General features: G+C 44.2%; 1 long non-coding RNA gene across 1 annotated transcript in view; it reads right to left on the reverse strand.

Annotated features, from left to right (window-relative positions):
- Positions 1 to 11,578: 11,578 nt before the first annotated feature.
- The window catches only part of LOC148136292 (uncharacterized), a 53,912-nt gene continuing 45,049 nt past the window's right edge, over positions 11,579 to 20,441 (reverse strand). Inside the window, exon 3 of the long non-coding RNA XR_015754549.1 lies at positions 11,579 to 11,915. This is a non-coding gene — a long non-coding RNA (uncharacterized LOC148136292). The remainder of the gene's footprint in view (positions 11,916 to 20,441) is intronic.

The following is a 20,441-nucleotide window of genomic DNA, read 5'->3' on the forward strand; positions in this document are numbered from 1 at the left end:
GTACAACAATTTCCAGCTTCTCACTCTCCCCTTTGACAATCTGCTTCAAACGTTTTGAGAATCTTTTACCCTGGCACCAGAAAAGCAACGTACTCTCCTAGAGTCACACTCACTACCGCAGAATCTCCTGTCTGTGCCCCTCGCAGGAGAGTTCCCGAAAACAATTATTCTTTTCAATCTTGACAATCCCATTTAACATAAAATTCATTGTTAGTGCCCAAGATCTGTTGACCACTTCTATTTTTCTCATTCAACAATCCCCAAAATGGAATATCTGTCTGAGAGAGGAATAGCCACAGGAGACTTCTAAACCAGCTTCATACCCTTCCTGACGGACAGTTATCGATCTGAATGATCCTGCTGTGTAATCACTTCACTATATGCACGAGTCATCACACTCACTATCTCTTACAGGTCATCAGTAACAGTTATTATAAAATGAAGAAGCTCTCAATAGCACCTTATATATTAAATGAAACTATTTTTCCTTCTTTATTTAATATGAAGCAAGCAAAGAAAAATTAAAAACATAAATATTAAAAAGAAATCGAAAACTTAACTGAACAAATGAAAAACAAATTCCTCCTCAAATGATCCAACATTCAGCTTTCACTGTCCGGATACAAAAACCTCTCCTGAGCCGTCCCTATTCGGGCCTCTCCACAAGCTCCGTGTATAAACAATCGGTCCTTCTTCATCTACTTTTCTAACTGAGTTTTTTTTCCACAAAACTCACCCACCACTGACAACAGGTTCACCAGTCTATAGTTCCCTGGCATTTCCCTACCACCTTCTTAAATAATGGCACCATGTTAGGAAGGGATCTTTCCCCTTTCTCCTTCCTGGGCCTCTCCATCTCCTTTTCCGGCGACAGACTCAACACAAACTTCGACTTCAAACCCAGTGACTCCCACAGCTACCTGGATTACACTTCCTCCCACCCCCACTTCTATAAAAACACCTTCCCTGATTCCCAATTCCTCCGCCTCAGCCGCATCCACTCCCAGGAGGACCAATTCCACCATTGAACATCCCAGATGGCCTCCTTCTTTAAGAACCACAGTTTCCCCTCCCACGTGGTTAATGATGCCCTCCAGTGCATCTCCTGCACTTCCCACACCCCAGCCCTTGAACTCCATGTCTCCAAACGCAACAAGGAGAGAACTCCTCGGTCCTCACCTTGTACTCCACCATCCTCGGATACAACATCCTCATCCTCTGCCTTTTCTGCCATCGACAAACAGACCCACCACCAGGGATATATCAAATTTTGAGAAGACTTGTAGCTCAGGTTGAGGTTCTAAATTGGAGTAAGGTCAATTAGACAAGACATTTCAAAAGTTGATTGGGGCAGATGTTCACAGGTAAAGGGAATGGTTGGAAAATAGGAAGCCTTTGAAAATGAGATAGTGAGAGTTCAGGGACAGTATTTCCTGTTAGGGTGAAGGGCAAGGACTGTAAGTGTAGGGAGTGCTGGATGATCAGGAATAATAACATGCTTCCCTATCAATATAACCTTCTCCAGGACCTGCACTCATCCACGTTTCTGTGACATCACCCTGCCCCGAAACACCACCCTATCATTGTAACCACTCCAGACCCTGCCTCCTTCCCTATCTCTGTAATCTCCTCCAACACCTCTACCCCTCCCTCTCTCTGTTTCCTCCAGCCTCTTCACCACAAACTATCTCTGTCATGTCCAGTGCACATGTAGGAGACACGTCACGTGCACAAAGATTGCTCGTCAGTGACAGACTCTTTGTTTCATGCGAAGTTCTCAGGATCTGAGAGGAAGGGTCCATCACACCAACAGCCAGAGGACATTTCCCTGTGTCTTCCCACTGAAACTGGGCTGGAACAGAATTTCTGTAAATCCAATGAATTGGTTGCTTAACTCCAGGTCCGTTTGCTGAAACAAGATCCTTTAAAACTGAGAGAACTGGCAATGCGAGAGTTAATGATGAGAAAACAGATTCATTCAGAATCTGAGAGTAAATGTGTATCCTGTAAACAGTGAAGGGGGACATGACAGAGTACCTCACCTTCTTATCTCTGTCACCATTTTCTTTTGTTTTGTTTTTAGATGACAGTTAGTGAGGATCATTTACACCCCAATCTTTTGTTTCTTCTCTTCTCCCATTCTCCTGCCTCGCCTCCACCCTGTTCCTTGCACCATTTTGGTCAATATTGTTACTCTGTCAGTTCAGCCTCTCCTGCCCTCCAGCCCATCACAGCCTTTCCCTTCTGCTCTTCTTCCCACCTTCCAGCTGAGCCACAAGTAACAATGCAGGCAGTTCCCTCTCACACACACTCACATTATCACTGACAGAGATACAGAGACACAGAAGGGTCATCACTCCCACAGGCTCAGACAGTCCCACTCTGATCTCACCTTCCAGTGATATGTTTTTATTCTAACACTCAAACAGAGCAAGAGATAAAGAAATGATTTATATTTCTCTCCAAACTGGTCTGGAAACAATCCCAATCTCCAAATCACATTGACAATAAAATTGAAAAGGACTGTGTTAATCTCTCAAGAGTAACCTACAGCACCCAATTGAATAACATGTCGAATGGCCATCTGGGGTGTGGATGTAGACTGTAATGTTAACATTTAACTTTATTTTTCTACACAGTAATTCCTTCCACAGTATGGGAGTGTACATGTGAGCGTATGAGAGAGGTTTGCATGAGTGTATGGGTCTGCAGGTGTGTGTGTGTCTATATATATGTGTCTGTCTATGTGCGTGTGTATGTATATGTGTGTGTGTATGTGTATGTGTGTGTATGTATACGTGTATGTGTGTCTGTGTGTGAGTGTGTGTGTGTGTGTATGTGTGGATGTGTGTGTGTGTATATCTGTGTGTGTGTGTGTGTGTAGTGCAATGGGGTCACCTGTTGTGTAACATGAACCCAAGATCCTGGTTGAGGCCAGCCCTGTGGGAACCGAACTTGGCTATCAGCCTCAGCTCAGCCACTTTGCGTTGTTTCCTGTCCCGAAGTCTGCCTTGGAGGATGGTCATCCGAAGGTCCGGAATGCTGAAGTGTTCTCCGAATACTCCTGTTGGTTGATTGTTGCCCGGTTCAACAATCGACATTTGATTATCCGTATATTGGATTATCCAGAAAGATCGCAAAAACCCTGCTGGACGGAATTTCACAATGTCCCCAAGGTCCTGCATTTCCTGCAGGAGCCTGTGCCCTACAACCTGAGCCACCTCCGGAGTTTTAGTTTTGCCCCTTTTAGGGACATAAAACGGTGGGCCCTGTACTGACTGCTGCTGCACACCATCCACCTCTGTTCCCTCATCCACCGCCCGGACACGGCTTGGTGTGCCCCTTTGCCACTCGGTGGTGGGGATCCTCAGTGGAGAGCTCTCTAGGTGGGAGTCCTCCCCCTTTCTCTCGGGGATCTAGAGTGGAGGGTGCTGCATGCAGCTGTCCCCTACAACCACATTACGGTGGCTCACGGACTCCCAGCCCAACTGCTTGTTCTGTGGTGCTGTAGAGTCCAGAGACCATGTATATTTGCACTCCCTTTTTGATTTTCTTAAAAACCTTCTCCTCTGTTTCTGGTTGCACTTCAGCCCCACGCTTCTGATCTTCGGGCACCCGGTGTGGAGGGGGGAGGGTAGGTCAGAGGACCTCCTCACGGGTCTGCTCCTGGGCCTGGCCATAAGTAGGTCCAGGCAGTGGGCCCGTGGAGGGGGGCGTTAGGGCCGATTGCCTGCTCCTCTTCCTCGGGTATGTTAGAGCCCGGGGGTCCCTGGAGAAGGAGCACGTGGTGTCCACCAACACCCTCGAGATTTTCAGGGAGAGGTGGGCACCACAGGGAGTGGAGTGTATTATTTCCCCCTCCAACTCTATTCTGATTTAATCCTTACCCTCCCCTTCACTGTTTGATCACGCAGCATTGCCCTTTGATGAGAAGGGCACTGCTTGTCACTGGTCACTCAGTGTTTCCTTTCTTCCTGATGGTGGAATATAAATAAAGATTGAAGCAATTGTTGTGCGACACAGGTTCTGACACCTGCACGCAGGGGTGCTGGGGAAAAATAAGCACTACCGCGATTGGGTGGTAGTGTGGGGGGGAGAAAGAAAAAGAAATCCCATTGAATTCACCCTCACCCTATTTTCCAAAGCTATCTCATGTCCCATTTTTATTTCCCTGAGTTCCCTCATGTATACTTCTACTGCCTTTATATTCTTTTAGAGATTCTCTCGATCCCGGCTGTCTATATCTGACACACGCTTGAACAAAACCTTATTCTTGAACAAAACCTCATTTTCTGTGGTCATCCAGCATTCCCTACACCTACCAGCCTTGCCCTTCACCCTAACAGGAACATACTGTCTCTGGATTCTCATTATCTCATTGTTGAAGGCTTCCAACTTTCCAGCCGTCCTTTACCTGTGAATACCCACCTCCAATCAACTTTTGAAAGTTCTTGCCTAATGTCATCAAAATTGGCCTCCTTCTAAATTTAGAACTTTAACTTTTAGATCCGGTCTGTCTTTTTCCATCAATATTTTAACACTGCCTGATTTGGAGGTGCTGTTATTGTACTGGAGTGGACAAAGTTTAAAAATCGCACAACATCAGGTTATAGTCCAACAGGTTTATTTGGAAGCACTAGTTTTCGGAGCACCACTCCTTTATTAGGTATAACCACCTGATGAATGAATGCAGCTCTGAAAGCTAGTGCTTCCAAATAAACCTGTTGGACTATAACCTGGTGTTGTGTGATTTTTAACTTTATTTTAAAACTAATAGAATTATGGTCCCTGGCCCCAAAGTGCTCCCCCACTGATACCTCAGTCACCTGCCCTGCTTTATTTCCCAAGAGTTGGTCAAGTTTTGCTCTTTCTTCAGTAAGTACATCCACATACTGAATCAGAAAATATTCTTGTACACACTTAACAAATTCCTCTCCAACCAAGTCCTTAACACTATGGCAGTCCCAGTCTAAGCTTTGGAAAGTTAAAATCCCCTACCATTACCACCCTATTATTCTTACAGATAACTGAGATCTCCTTACAAGTTTGCTTCTCTATTTCCCACTGACTTTTGGGAGTCGACAGTAAAATCCTAATAAGGTGATTATTCCTGTGAGTATATCCAGGGAAATTATTCCCTCCCTACCGGCATTGTGGGTCAACCCACAGCAAGTGGACTGCAGTGATTCAAGAAGGCAGCTCACCACCACCTTCTCAAGGGGCAAATAGGGATGGGCTGTCAGTGCTGGCCAGCCAGCGCCACCCATGTCCCATAAATGAATAAAAAAGAAGCAATTTGGGTGGAACTGAGAAATAAGAAAGGGATAATCACCTTAAGTACAGCCGTAATATTATCCCTAATCAAAAAAAACGCCACTCCCTCCCCTCTCTTGCCCCCTTTCAATCCTTCCTCTCGCATATATTACCCTGGAACATTAAGCTGCCAGTCCTGTCCATCCCTGAGCCATGTCTCTGGAATTGCAATGATATCCTAGTCCCATGTTCCTAACGATGCCCTGATTTGTAATGCCTTACCTATTAGGCCACTTGCATTGAAATAAATGCAGTTTAATTTCTCAGTCCTACCTCGTTCTCTGCTCTGTTCCTGCCTGCCCTGGTGTAATTGACAAGCTCGTCTCCCCAACTATACCAGTCTCAGACTGATCTCTTTCCCCACTATCTCCCTGGGTATCAATTCCAAACCCCTCCGCCCCCAACCCAAGCAGCTCGAGCAAATCTCCCCATCAGTATATCAGTCCCCTTGCAATTCAGGTGCAACTGTCCCTTCTTATACAGGTCTCTTCTACCCCAGAAGAGATTCCAATGATTCAAAAATGTGAATCTTTGTCCCCTCCACCAGCTCCTCAGCTACATATTCATCTGCTCTACCCTCCTGTTCCTACTCCCACTGGGACACGGCACTGGGAGTAATCCAGATATTACTGCTGTAGGAGTGACCGCTGTCTCTGAGGCAAGAAGACTCTGAAGGCCTGGGCAATTCAGCAGGAACAGCAGTTTATTCCAGCGGGAATCGATTACAGCCAGGAGAGGAACTCAAGACCATCACACAGGACAATCCAGCTCTCTCTGTCAAACACCCGCACAATACCAATCTTACACTTTCTGACATCAAGTTATGTCAGTCTACAAACTAACTGTTCGTGTGCAGTTGATCATATCAAGTCCACAAGTCAACCAACTGGGCGATGATTACATCAGGTCTGTAAATCAGTTGGCCAGGCAGTTAATTCCATCAGGTCTGCAAATTAATTACATCCAATTAATAATCCAATTAACTCGGCATTTTGATGACATCAGGTCACTGTCTATTACATACCTACCGGTCAGATTCAAACACACGGTGCCTGTTCGCTGATGTGGTCACTTGTTTATCTTGTAACCTTTGTCCCTAAATATCCTGTGATCTGCTGAGGTTCTGCCCTGCTCACCCATATCAGTTAATCATTCCCAATGTCTCCGTGGCGTGTCTTTACTGATGCAGAGAGTCAATCACCTTCAAACATTTTATTCTCTTTACTCTAAGTTTCTTTATTTTTGTATTGATGTGCTTTATTTGCCAACCCACTCACAATCGCTCGGTATTTACTCCTTCCGCATTTCATTCAGTCATTCATCAAACTGTGGTCTCCCCACTCCCCAGCGCACTATCTCACCCGAAACTATGAAAAGATGAGAATACTAATCCCCCTCAGAACCATCTACCGGGACTTGAACAGCTGGCAGGACATCAAACAAGTTGTCTCCATCAGCACGGACCTGTTAGATACAGATTGAATGGGTTCTCTGTCCCCTTTAAGAAAGTTACTGTCAAATCGCGCCTCCGTGAAATGGAATGAATGAGGGAGGAGACCGGCAATAGGGAGTGAAATCTCAAAACCCAGCCGCGGGAATCCGTTTACTAAGCCCTCTGCTTTTATTAAGTACATCTATAATTTCTGATTTGGTTAAAACATATGAGCCTGATATTCTTTCTCGTACTCTCTACCTAAAAGGACTCACACCCTCACCCCCTCCTACAACTACCCTCCGGGATCGACTTTTTAAGTTTCTGCCTTTATTCCTATTTTCTCTCCTCAGGACCTTGTCCTTTTCCAATCCTGTATCATGAGTTCCAATGTGTCCAGCAACATCCTGCTGGTCCCTCTCCCGTTTGGGAATATTCTGCACCCTCTCTGAGATAATTCTGAATTGTCTGTAGTGAGGGGATATTTGAATAACTGCCTGGACCCAGTTTGGAATCTCTCTGGACAGATTTCAGATCCCATCATTGACTCACTCTTTATTGGAGGGACAGTGAGGTGCAGCAGCACTATATTTGAATTCAGGCCTTTCCGAAGCCGTTTTCAATGTATTTGGTCGGGCAGTGTGTTGGGAAGGTGACTCAGCTGGTTACTTTAGTTACTGAATTGAGAAATAATCGGGTGTGTACTCTAATTATTGAAGCAAACGAAAACTAAATTTAGTTCCGCTTGATTTTATAATTGAAAGAAATCAAGAGGTGTTAACTCTTTCTTGTATAACACTTAAAACTGACCTGCAGTATATTCCTCACAGACTAATCCAGCAACAATCGAACATGGTCACACTCACAGAATCCACTTTACAGACAATGTCCCAGACAACACAATGACCATCTCAGGGCAGGTCCTGTCCCACTGGCAGGACAGAGCCAGCAGAGGGAACAGCTCCGTGGGATACAGTCAAGAGGGCTGTGCTCTGGAAGTGCTCAGCATTGATGCCAGACCCCATGAAGCCTCATGACATCAGGTTAAACATGGACACGGAAACATTCTGTGTGTCTTAAAAAGTATTAAGGTAAATAAGTCCCTGGGTCCTGATGGGATCGATCCCAGAATATTGAGGGAGACAAGAGAACAAATTGCTGCAGCATTGACAGACATCTTTGTATTCTCTCTGGCCACAGGTGAGGTCCCAGAGGACTGGAGAATAGCTGATATTGTCCCATTGTGTAAGAAGGGTAGCAGGGATATTCCTGGGAATTACAGGCCTGTGAGCCTTATGTCAGTGTAGGGAAACAATTGGAAAATATTCACATGGACAAGATCTATTTGCATTGAGAAGAAAATGGATTTATTAGTGACAGACAGCATGGTTTTGAGGGAGAGGTCGTGCCTTCCTAACTTGACCACGTTTTTTAAGGAGATGATGAAGATGATTGATGAGGGAAAACCAGTTGATGTTGTCTACATGGACTTCAGTAAAACCTTTGACAAGGTCCCTCATGGCAGACTGGTACAAAAGGTGAAGTCACATGGTATCGGGGGTGAGCTGGCAAGATGGATTTTCCTATTTAGAACTGACTCAATCATATGAGACAGAGGGGAGTGGTGGAGGATGCTTTTCAGAATGGAGGGCTGTGACTAGAGGTGTTCACAGGGATCAGAGCTGGGACCTCTACTGTTCATGGCCTTTATAAATAATTTGGAGGAAAATGTGATGAGTCTAATTAGTACGTTTGTGGAAGATACAAAGATTGAGATGATACAAAGATTGGTGGACTTGCGAATAATGAGGAGGATTGTCAGAGGATACAACAGAATATAGATCAGTTGGAGGCATGGGCAGAAAAATGGCAGATGGAGTTTAATCTCAACAAATGTGAGGTGATGCATTTTGAAAGGTTAAATACAGCTGGCAATTATATAGTGAATGGCAGAACCCTTCGGAGCATTAACATGCAGAAGGATCTGGGTATACACATCCACAGATCACTAAAGGTGGCAGTGTCACAGTGTCATAGAGTCATAGAGATATGCAGCATGGAAACAGATCCTTCCATCCAACTCGTCCATGCCATCCCAAAACAATCTAGTCCCACCTGCCAGCACCTGGCACATATCCCTCCAAACCCTTCCTATTCACATACCCATCCAGATGCCTTTTCAATGTTGCAATTGTACTAGCCACCACCACTTCCTCTGGCAGCTCATTCCATTTACGTAAACCCTCTGAATGAAAAAGTTGCCCCCTAGGTCTCTTTTATATCTTTCCCCTCTCACCCTAAACCTATGCCCTCTAGTTCTGTACTCCCATACCCCAGGGAAAAGACTTTGTTTATTTATCCTATCCATGCCCCTCATGATTTTATAAACCTCCATAAGATCACCCCTCAGCCTTCGACGCTCCAGGGAAAGAAGTCCCAGCCTATTCAACCTTTCCCTATAGCTCAAATTCTCCAACCCTGGCAACATCCCTTCAAATCTTTACTTAACCCTTTCAAGTTTCACATCTTTCCAATAGGAAAGAGACGGGAATCGCACACAATATTCCAGCAGTGCCTTAACCAATGTCCTGTACTGCCACAACATGACCTCCCAACTCCTATACTCAATACTCTGACCAATAAAGGAAAGCATAACAAATGCCTTCTTCATATAACCTATCTACTTGAGATTACGCTTTCATAGAACTATGAACCTGCACTCCAAGGTCCCTTTGTTCAGCAACACTCCCTAGGACCTTACCATGAATGTACATGTCCTGCTAAGATTTGTTTTCCCAAAACGCAGCACCTCACATTTATCTGAATTAAACTCCATCTGCCACTCCTCGGGCCATTAGCCTATCTGATCAAGATCCTGTTGTAATCTTCACTGTCCACTACACCTCCAATTTTGGTGTCTTCAGCAAACTAACTAACTATACCTCTTATGCTCACATCCAAATCATTTATATAAATGTTGAAAAGTAGTGGACCCAGCACCGATCCTTGTGGCACTCCACTGGTCACGGGCCTCCAGTCTGAAAAACAACCCTCCTCCACCATCCTCTGTCTTCTACCTTTGAGCCAGTTCTATATCCAAATGGCTAGTTCTCCCTGCATTCCATGTGATCTAACCTTGCTCACCAATCTCCCATGGGGAACCTTGTCGAACACCTTACTGAAGTACATATAGATCACATCTACTGCTCTGCCCTCATCAATCCTCTGTTACTTCTTCAAAAATGTCAATCAAGTTTGTAAGACATGATTTCCAATGCACATAGCCATATTGACTATCCTTAATCAGTCCTTGTCTTTCCAAATACATGTACATGCTGTCCCTCAGGATTCCCTCCAACAACTTGCCCACCACCGACATCAGGCTCACTGGTCTATAGTTCACTGGCTTGTCCTTACTACCCTTTTTAAACAGTGGCACCACATTAGCCAACCTCCAGTCTTCCTGCACCTCACCTGTGACTATCGCTGATACAAATATCTCAGTAAGAGGCCCAGCAATCACTTCCCACAGATTTCTCGGGTACACCTGATCAGGTCCCGGGGATCTATCCACTTTTATGCATTTCAAGACATCCAGCACTTCCTCCTCTGTAATTTTTCAAGATGTCACCATTTATTTCCCTACCTTCTATATCTTCCATGTCCTTTTCCATAGTAAATACCGATGCAAAATACTCGTTTAGTATCTGCCCCATCTCCTGCAACTCCACACAAACGCCGCCTTGCTGAGCTCTGAGGGGCCCTATTCTCTCCCCAGTTACCCTTTTGTCCTTCATGTATTTGTGAAAACCCTTTGGATTCTCATTAACTCTATTTGCCAAAGCTATCTCATGTCCCCTTTTTGCCCTCCTGATTTCTCTCTTACATATACTCTTCTAAGGATTCACTCGATCTATCCTGTTTATACCTGACATGTGCTTCCTTTCTTGCTGGTGGATAAGGGAGTAAAAAGGCCTATGGCATGCTTGCCTTCATTGGAATCGGCATTGAGTATAACAGTAGTCCAAAGATGTGTGGGTTAGGTGAATTGGCCAAGCTAGATTGCCCATAGCGTTCAGGGATGTGTAAGGTAGGCACATTATTCAGGGGAAATGTGGAACAATAGGGGAGGGGAATGGGTCTGCTTGGGATATCTTCAGAGGGGAGGTGTGGACTTGTTGGGCCAAATGGCCTGTTTCCACACTGTAAGGATTCTATGGTTTCTATGATAGGCATGTTATGCTTCAGCTTTGTAGAACTTTAGTTTGGCTGCACTTGGAATATTGTGTCTAATTCTGATCACCACACTATGAGAAGGACGTTGATGCTTTATACAGGGTACAGAAAAGGTTTGCCAGGGTTTGCCTTAGTATGAGTGGTTTTAGCTATGAAGAAAGTTTGGATAGACTGGATTTGTTTCCATTGGAATGTAGAAGTTTATAAGATTGTGAATGGCATTGGATAAAGTGGTATTTTGAGACTCTTTCACAGGTTGGGGCGTCAATTACGAGGGGCACAGGTTCAAACCACAAGGAGGGAAGTTTAAAAGAGATGTGCAAGGCCTGTTTTTCACACAAAGTGTGGTGAGTGCCTGGAATGTATTGCCAAAGGCAGTGATAGAAGGGACACATTAGCAGCATTCAAGGAATACCTGGACAAATACACAAATAGGAAGGGAATAGAGGGATACGGATCCTGGAAATGAAGATGGTTTTAGTATGGAAGGGTAACATGTGTCAGCGCAGGCTTAGAGGGCTGAAGGGCCTGTTCCTGTGCTGCATTGTTCTTTGTTCTTCTCTGTTCATTGAGCTCTTCCTGCATTTAAAACACTGCAAAAGGGATGCTATGAAACAACTCCAGGTCACTGAGATACAGACCCACCTTGGAGGATACAGTCCCAAATGTGGCTTTCCCAGACTAGTGCACATGGAGGTTTGAATATTGAGTTTTACTTTTAAAAAGACCCCTCCCGTGGATACTATTGAGACAAAAATATCAGTGCAATCACATTTTCAGAATTCCAGTGGCTTTCCAGTCAGATCACTACTCCGAATCCCTTGATTAGATTCCAGTCCGTAACTCACTCCGGGGTATTGATTATTCTAGATATAAACCTCTTGGAGCACACCAAAAAGAAATCACTGGAGAACCGCAGCAAGTCTGGCAGCATCTGTGGAGGGATAAGAGAATTACTGTTTCTAATCCAGGTTAATTGGAGTTTTGAAACAAGGATCCCTTCCTCCCAGGAACTGAGATTTCTCTAAACTGCTTCCAATGCAAGTATATCATTTTCATAAATGAAACCAAAACTGAGCGCAATACTCGATGTGTGGTCTAAACAGTGACCGTGCAGTTGTAACAAGACCTTCCTCCTTTTATACACTACTCCCTCCCTGAGGGGTAACATTTTCATGCAGAGAGGGTGTGTGTATGGAATGAGCTGCCAGAGAAAGTGGTCCAGGCAGGTACAATTACAACATCTCGAAGACATTTGGACAGGGACATGAATAGGAAAGATTTAAAGGGATAAATAAATGTTGAACTGTTTCCAGAACACTGAAAGTAAATGTAATCTTGAACAACTCTATTACAGTCCTTGTCCAGAATTGCATGTGAGACAATCTATTTTACTGAATTTGCCTGCACCAAGGATGTGTTACTCTATTGGAGCAGTTGCTGTTTATGAGATAAATAACCCATTATCCTGCTAAGTTTTCCAATAGTTATTCCAACTCTTCTTTTTTTGTCTGTAAATTGATTTTGATTTTATTGTCACATGTACTCAGCACAAAGGTACAGGAATACAGTGAGAATTATATAATGTCACCACACAATGCACCATCTTAGGGACAAATATTTCGGCACAGAATCTTAAGAAGAAGGTATTAGATTAGATTAGATTAGATTACTTACCGTGTGGAAACCGGCCCTTCGGCCCAACAATTCCACACCGACCCGCCGAAGCGTATACCACCCAGACGCATACTCATACATTTACCCCTTCACCTAACCTACGGGAAATTTAGCATGGCCAATTCACCTAACCTGCACATTTTTGGATTGTGGGAGGAAACCGGGGCACCCAGAGGAAACCCACACAGACACGGGGAGAATGTGCAAACTCCACACAGAGAGTCGCCTGAGGAGGGAATTGAACCCGGGTCTCTGGCGCTGTGAGGCAGTAGTGCTAACCACTGTGCCACCGTGCCGCCCACAAGTATGAAGAAAGAACAATGCTAAAAATTCAACACTTTTTATTTTTAAAGTAAATATAGTGTAACATAAAACACACGATATAAGTTTAAAAGTTACAGGTTGCAGACATTCTTACTTTTAAGTGGAAAATAAAGTAATAAAGATGCAGGTTCAAACATTACAGTCTTTCTTAAGTGCTTAATCTCAGTTGGACCGCACTTCAAAGAATCACCTTGGGATCAGAGGTCCATGCCACGGCGACAGCTGGCCAAGAGACTGCACATGCTGGGCCGAGAGATCACCACACCAGGCCAAGAGATCATCAGACTGGGCTGAGAGATCATCAGACTGGGCTGAAAGATCATCACGCTGAGCCAAGAGATCATCATGCTGAGCCGAGAGATCACCACACCAAGCTGAGAGATCATCACGCTGAGCCGAGAGATCACGACACCAAGCTGAGAGATCATCATGCTGAGCCAAGAGATCACCACACCGAGCTGAGAGATCATCATGCTGAGCCGAGAGATCACCACACCGAGCTGAGAGATCATCACGCTGAGCTGAGAGATCCCCACGCCGGGCTGAGAGATCATCACGCTGAGCCGAGAGATCACCACACCGGGCTGAGACATCCCCACGCTGGGCTAAGAGATCATCACGCTGGGTTGAGAGATCGCCACACCAGGCCGAGAGATCACCATGCCAGACCAAGAGATCACCATACCAGACTGGGAGATCACCATGCCAGGCTGGGAGATCACCATGCCAGGATGAGAGATCACCATCCTCCCAGCTGAGAGTTGACCATGCCGGGCTGAGAGATCACCAAACTGGGCTGAGAGATCATCACGCTGGCTGAGAGATTACCATGGCGAGCTGCGAGATCCCCACACCCGGCCGAGAGATCACCACGTCAGGCAGAGAGATCAACACACCTGGCCAAGAGACTGCACATGCTCAGCCATTGAGAGAGTGGCACCTTGGGCCACTGAGAGATTGCTCAGCTGGGCCGAGAGACTGTCAGGCTGGATTTGTGCACAGTCTGAGGCGAGGAGTCTCATGGCCAGGAGAAGAAAGAAGAGAGGAGAAAGATCAAAAATGGAAAAGCGAAGAATGAAAAGAGAAAAATGAAAAGGAAAGGTATGTGTGTGTGGACTGGGCTGCCGGGGGAGGTGGTGGAGACTGGTAAAATTGCAACTTTTCAGGGGCATCTGGATGGGTATTTGAGTGGGAGAGGTTTGGAGGGGTGTGGGCCAGGTGCTGGCGAATGGGACTTGATTGATTTCATCTAATACAATTATTCTCTCTCATTTAGTTTGAAAATCCCCTTTTCAAATGAAGGAATACTCACAGAGCTCCCATCTGCAGCATATGAGACAATGCTGAAACAAACCAATATTCTGTTCCTCCTTCATTGAGCTTGAATAGTATGTACTACTTCGATATTCAAGTAATTCTCCTCTTTTGAACAAGGCTGAACTAATCCCACTAATTATCCCTCTAATCTGCAAGAGCACATGGCAATGCTGCAGTTGGGAATTTGCCACACATGGGTTGACATTCTTAAGAGACCATAAGAGTCCAAAGATGTGCAGGTCAGGTGAATTGGCCATGCTAAATTGCCCGTAGTGTTAGGTAAAGGGTATATATAGGGGGTATGGGTGGGTTGCGCTTCGGCGGGGCGGTGTGGACTTGTTGGGCCGAAGGACCTGTTTCCACACTGTAAGTAATCTAATCTAATCTAATCATAAAGTGCATTAGGCCTGTAATCTATAGGCCAAGAACTCATGGGAAAGCTACGTAAAAATAAATTTTCAGGGCGGTTGTGCAAAAGTTTATCAACTGTAAAGTAGTGATGGTAGGAGCCATTTTGGGAAAGCAAATATTAGCAGGAATTATACACTTAATGGTAAGGTCCTAGGGAGTGTTGCTGAACCTTGGAGTGCAGGTTCTTGCACCTTGAATGTAGAGTTGCAGGTAGGATATGATAGTGAAGAAGGCGTTTGGTATGCGTTCCTTTATTCGTCACAGTATTGAACACAGGAGTTAGTTGCAGCTGTACAGGACATTGGTTAGGCCACTTTTGGAATATTGTGTGCAATTCTGCTCTCCTTCCTTTTAAAAGGATGTTGTGAGACTTGAAAGGGTTCAGAAAAGATTCACAAGAATGTTGCCAGGGTTGGAGGATTTGAGCTGGAGGGAGAGGTTGAACAGGCTGGGGCTGTTTTCCCTGAAGCGTCGAAGGCTGTGGGGTGACTGTATAGAGGTTTATAGAGTCATGAGGGGCTTGGATAGGATAAATAGACAAATGGGGTGGGGGAGTCCAGAATTAGAGGGCATAGGTTAGGGTAAGAGGGGAAAGATATAAAAGAGACGTAAGGGGCAACTTTTTCACACAGAGGGTGGTGCATGTATGGAATGAGCTGCCACAGGGTGTGGTGGAGGCTGATACAATTGCAACATTGAAAAGGCATCTGAATGGGTATATGAATAGGAAAGGTTTGGAGGAAGATGGGCCGGGTGCTGGAAGATGGGGCTAGATTGGGTTGGGATATCTGGATGAGTTGGACCGAAGGATCTGTTTCTGAGCATCTCTAAGACCCGATGACTCTAAATGGGCGGAGTGGACAAGCTCGATCTCAGGTGTCCTACTCCACCTCCATCTTGAAATGGTCGCTATTTTAAAATCACTACTTTAACTGCAGTGTAAGAATAAAGTGCGCTTTGCTTCAAGCCTATCAATTTGTCCAATTGAATTGCCTCTGGAACACAATGACTTACACTTGCCTTTAGAAAATAAGAAATAACTATTCTTTCGCGAGTTATTCTTACTCCTTTTTACTTAAAGAACCTCTTTGGATGCATCCTAACCTTCTCAGCCAAGGCCATCCCATGCCCCCTTTTGGCTTTCCTGATTTCTTCTTCAGTAAAACCCTGCATCCCCTGTATACATCCAGGGATTCCCTTGGTCCCAGCTGCCGGTACCTCAGCCATATCTCATTCATTTTCTGGTCAAAGCCTCAATATCTCTTGTCATTCAGGGTTCCCTATTCCTGTCAACCTTGCCTTTCACCTTCATAGGAACATATAGACCTTGAACTCCAGCGAGCTCACTTTTAAAGGCCTCCCACTTGCTGGAGGTCCCTTTACCTGCAAACAAACTACTCCAATCAACCCCTGCAAGCTCCTGTCTAATTCCATCAAAATTCACCTTTCTCCAATTTAGAACTTGAACCTGTGGACCAGTTCCTCTCCATAACTACTTTAAAATTAATAGGACTGGTCCCAAAGTGCACCCCCACTATCACCTCCATCACCTGTCCTGCCCTATTTCCCATGAGTAGGTCGGGTTTTGTCCCTTCCTGAGTAGGATCCTCTGTATACTGCTTGAGGAAACTTTCATGAATGCATTTAACAAATTCATTTGCTCGCTTGAACATATTCCACTCTTTCATAAGTTTATGGCTGATACGTCTATGTTTTGAGTTCCCATCTACCCAGTGTAAACTTAGATTCTTGTTATGCAAGGAAATAAATCTACCTGTGACTTAAAAATATCCATTGTCCTCACCTCTCCCACTTTCTGGGACAGACAATTCCAAAGTTACACACCCGAAAAAAGAATTCTCTTCATCTCTGTCCAAAAAGTGTGACCCCTCACTAATTTTATAAACATGGTCCCTAATTCTGAACTCACCCACAAGAAGAAACATCCATTCCAAGATCATTAAGAGCCTTTATACAGTTTGATCAGATCACTCTTAACTCGTCTAAACTCCAGCAGAAACAAACCCAGTCTGAGCACCTATCCCGATTGCACAAGCCACTCATTCAAAGTATTCATCGAGTAAACCTCCTCTGAACTATCTTTAATGCATTTACATCCTCTTTCAAAATAAGGGACTGTTGAAGTGAATTGTACGGTCAGGGTTAAATAGACATTATTATACCGTAGTAATAGAAAAACTGCAGGCTTCAATTAATGAACCTTGTACCAAGTGAACCTTATGCATCCTTGAGGTTAGTGTCAGCAAGAGTCTACAAACAGCAGTTAGTGCCATCAAGTCATTCCAGATAGGCCTTGGGGCCAGAAGAGGTTTAAAGGCAGGGAGGTGATGGTCACTGACAAGGGATGGGGCAAAACATTGACAGACTAAATGATCTCTGACTGAGTGAAGACGAATGAATCTTAGGAAATTCAAAGAATTTGCATTAATGGATCTACAACCAAATTAACAACCTCTTTTAAGACTCTGGGATGAAGACAGAAGGTGGTGAGACCTATTATCAGTTTGCTGAGTCCAGCCTCCTTAGTGACTGTAATTACATTGTGTTCATCCCTCCCTCCTACTTCCTGACTTACAGTTGGGTTGACACTGAGGAGTACATGCAGTATTCTCCAGGGAGATGCTTGCTCATGCATGGGTGAATGCGATTGGTTGAAGTGTTTCAATCATGCATCTTCTTTCCATGTCTGCTCAGTTTCACTGGATGTTGAGATTTGGAGGGATAGAGTGGGGGTGGGAGAGAAAGTCTGAGGGTGAGAGAGAGATTGTGAGCTGGAGAAGAGAGAGATTGATGTCCAGTCTGATGGTTGTTGGGGCTGGTGGACATGGTGCGGAGAATGGTGGTGATGTTCAGATTCAGAGAGGAGGGGAGAGGGTGAGGGAGATTGGGATGATGATGCAGACAATCTGGAACTGTGCATGAGCTCAGTTCTGAGTCAGCATGCAGACACAGTTGGCCTGAAGTTTCAATGTCAGCAAAACAGTGTCTTACCACTATTACTGAAATGCTTTTTGTATCTTCTATAGTGAAGATAGAAGCAAAGTACTTATTCATTTAATTTGCCATTTCCTTAACATCTATGGATGAAGGGTTTATGCCTGAAACATCGATTCTCCTGCTCCTTGGATGCTGTCTGACATGATGTGTTTTTCCAGCTCTGCACTTTTTGCCCCCTATCATCTACCAATAACTCCATATTCTCACTCCCTAGAGGAGTGACACTCACATTGCGTACATGTTTTGTTTTTAAATACCCATGGAAACTCTTGCTTTGTTGTTTTTAACATTTTGAGTTGGGTTCTGAGATTCCAATTTCCTCCTTATAACTAACCTTCTTCTCTGCCATACTTTATTTTCTAATCAATCATCTGACCTGCCACCCATCTTTGCAATATCCTCAAGTTGGACGGTTTCTTCAACTTTTCAGTAAACCACAGAAAACGAGTCCTCCCTTTAAAGTCTTTTGTTTCAGTCAGAATATACTTATTCTGAATATTCTGAGGTATCCTCTTAAATCTCTGCCATCACTGTCTCTGCTGATCTCTCTCCGAGTCAGTTATGCCATTTACTTCAGCTGGCTTAGTTTACAAGCCCGCAGAGTGGATTTGTTTAAGTTTGAAATACTTACCTCAGAGTCAATCTTCTTCCATTCAAATTGGATGTAAAATTGAATTATATTGTGATGGCTGCTACTTAGGAGTGCCTTTACACTGAGATTGCTTCATAAATCCTGTCACATTACACAGATGATAATAACATAACCTTCTGTATGGTTGCTTCAGAACACGCAGCTCTAAGATACTTTCTCGAAGGTCATCAATAACCTCTCATCCACGTTACTGCTGCCAACCTGATTTACACAGTCTTTGTGTAGATTCAAGTCAGCAATGATGATTGCCATCTCACTATCACAAGCAGCCAATATCTCTTCATGTCTAACATCAGGGGGCCCATCGATCAGCCCCTTGAGTGGCTGCTTTCCCCTAACTGTCCTCATGCTGTATTTATTTACATCAATGTGTGCTATGGATTTGTTTAAGTTGACACAAAAGCTGCCCACATTCAGATACAGACCTATTATTTTGAGTTGTTTAAATACAAACATATTGGACAGGCTCATATGAACAGAAACCATTTATATTTGTATCTTGGGAAAACGGTCTGTCTTTATGTTGCCCATCAAAAGAAGCAAAAGCCTTTTCAACAGGGCAAATGAGAGGGATTTAAATTGCATGGACATTTCCAAAACACAAACTTTCATGTCTGGAAACTGAGCTGTCGGAGTTGATGTTACTCAGCAAATGAAGATTAAAATATCTGCTCCAAAATGGGGGTGGCAGAGCTGCTTATTGAAGCCAGTGGAGAGAAAGCAGAGTTAACATTTCAAGTCCAATTCTGCAAAAGGATCAAAATGTTAACTACACAGGTCTGGCAGCATCGGTAGAGAGAATGCAGAGAGAAATATCCAGCAATTTCTATTTGTGTTTCAGATTTCCAACATCCACAGTTCTTTCTTTATATTATTGAAAATAGTGACTGTCCATTTGATTATCTCCTGTTTGCAATATCTAATTTATCCAGACTGTGTCATAATCCAAACTTTTAGCACCAAATGCCAATGAGCATTCAATGGGCATTCAATACTGTCTCACATGCCACCTGACTTACTGTCTGTCTGGCCTGTTGCATTAGCCCTTGAGTAAGTCAGTTACGCAGTACAGCAACAAAGAGAGTCAGTATTTCACAAGTTAAATACAGGTGGACAACAGACTTATTAACTGTTAGTCTCTGTCTCGTAGTGATTGGCTATTTGAACATTTTATATTGGACAAATGCTGAGCATTCAGGTCCTTGATAATCAAATAAAATGGAAGGAACTGCAGATACTGTAAATCAGAAACAAAAACAGAAATTGCTGGAAAAGCTCAGCAGGTCTGGCAGCATCTGTGAAGAGAAATCAGAGTTAACGTTTTGAATCCAGTGACCAGAAACCAAACTTTGGTCTCAAGAATTCTGGTTGGAAATCCATCGAATGTGACAATTCTGTCCCCAACCCAGAGTTCTGATCTCTGAAACTCTCCACAGCAACTTGATGGAATGTGACTGTGACAGATTCATCGCACATAATCATGGAATTCTGTCGCTCAGCTGATACAGAGCTGCAATCTTCACAGAAGATTTTTGTCAAATCTATGTGTTTCCTGAGTCTCATCCTTCCTTCACATTTCAGAGGATGGCTTTGATAAATAAACGAAGATTGGATAATGCAGATTGCTGAGCTGGTACAAGGATGAGCTGGTCATTCTGCCTTGAGTGTATCCGGATCGTTGGGAAAAGGGGCTGCATAATCAGGCCTGACTCTATTGTGCCAATGCATTTCAATGGGGGTAATTGTGTCTGTCTGGGGGCAAAAGCTGGATGGTTAAGGTTGAATTGCAGAGTCCAGTTGGTGGGAGTAATTACAATGTTTGGGTGGTGGTGTTTTCTGGTCAGTTCTGGTTTGGAGGATGGTTCTAACAGTCAAGGTGTTTGACAGGTCAGATAAGGGGAGGGTAAGGGGTGGGGCTGAAATCGGATGATCCATGATGTATGTTTGTAGTTTCAGCTGACAGGGTTCAGAGGGTCTGGAGGTTTGTGGGGCTGATTCTGGAGGTTAGCTTACTCACTCGGTCACTGGGTATTCAGAAGGTAATGTGTGGGTTTGGATAGT

Source organism: Chiloscyllium plagiosum, unplaced genomic scaffold (assembly GCF_037043375.1).
Source record: "Chiloscyllium plagiosum isolate Xiang-an unplaced genomic scaffold, Cpla_swu_hap1 HiC_scaffold_46, whole genome shotgun sequence".
Lineage (NCBI taxonomy): Eukaryota > Metazoa > Chordata > Chondrichthyes > Orectolobiformes > Hemiscylliidae > Chiloscyllium > Chiloscyllium plagiosum.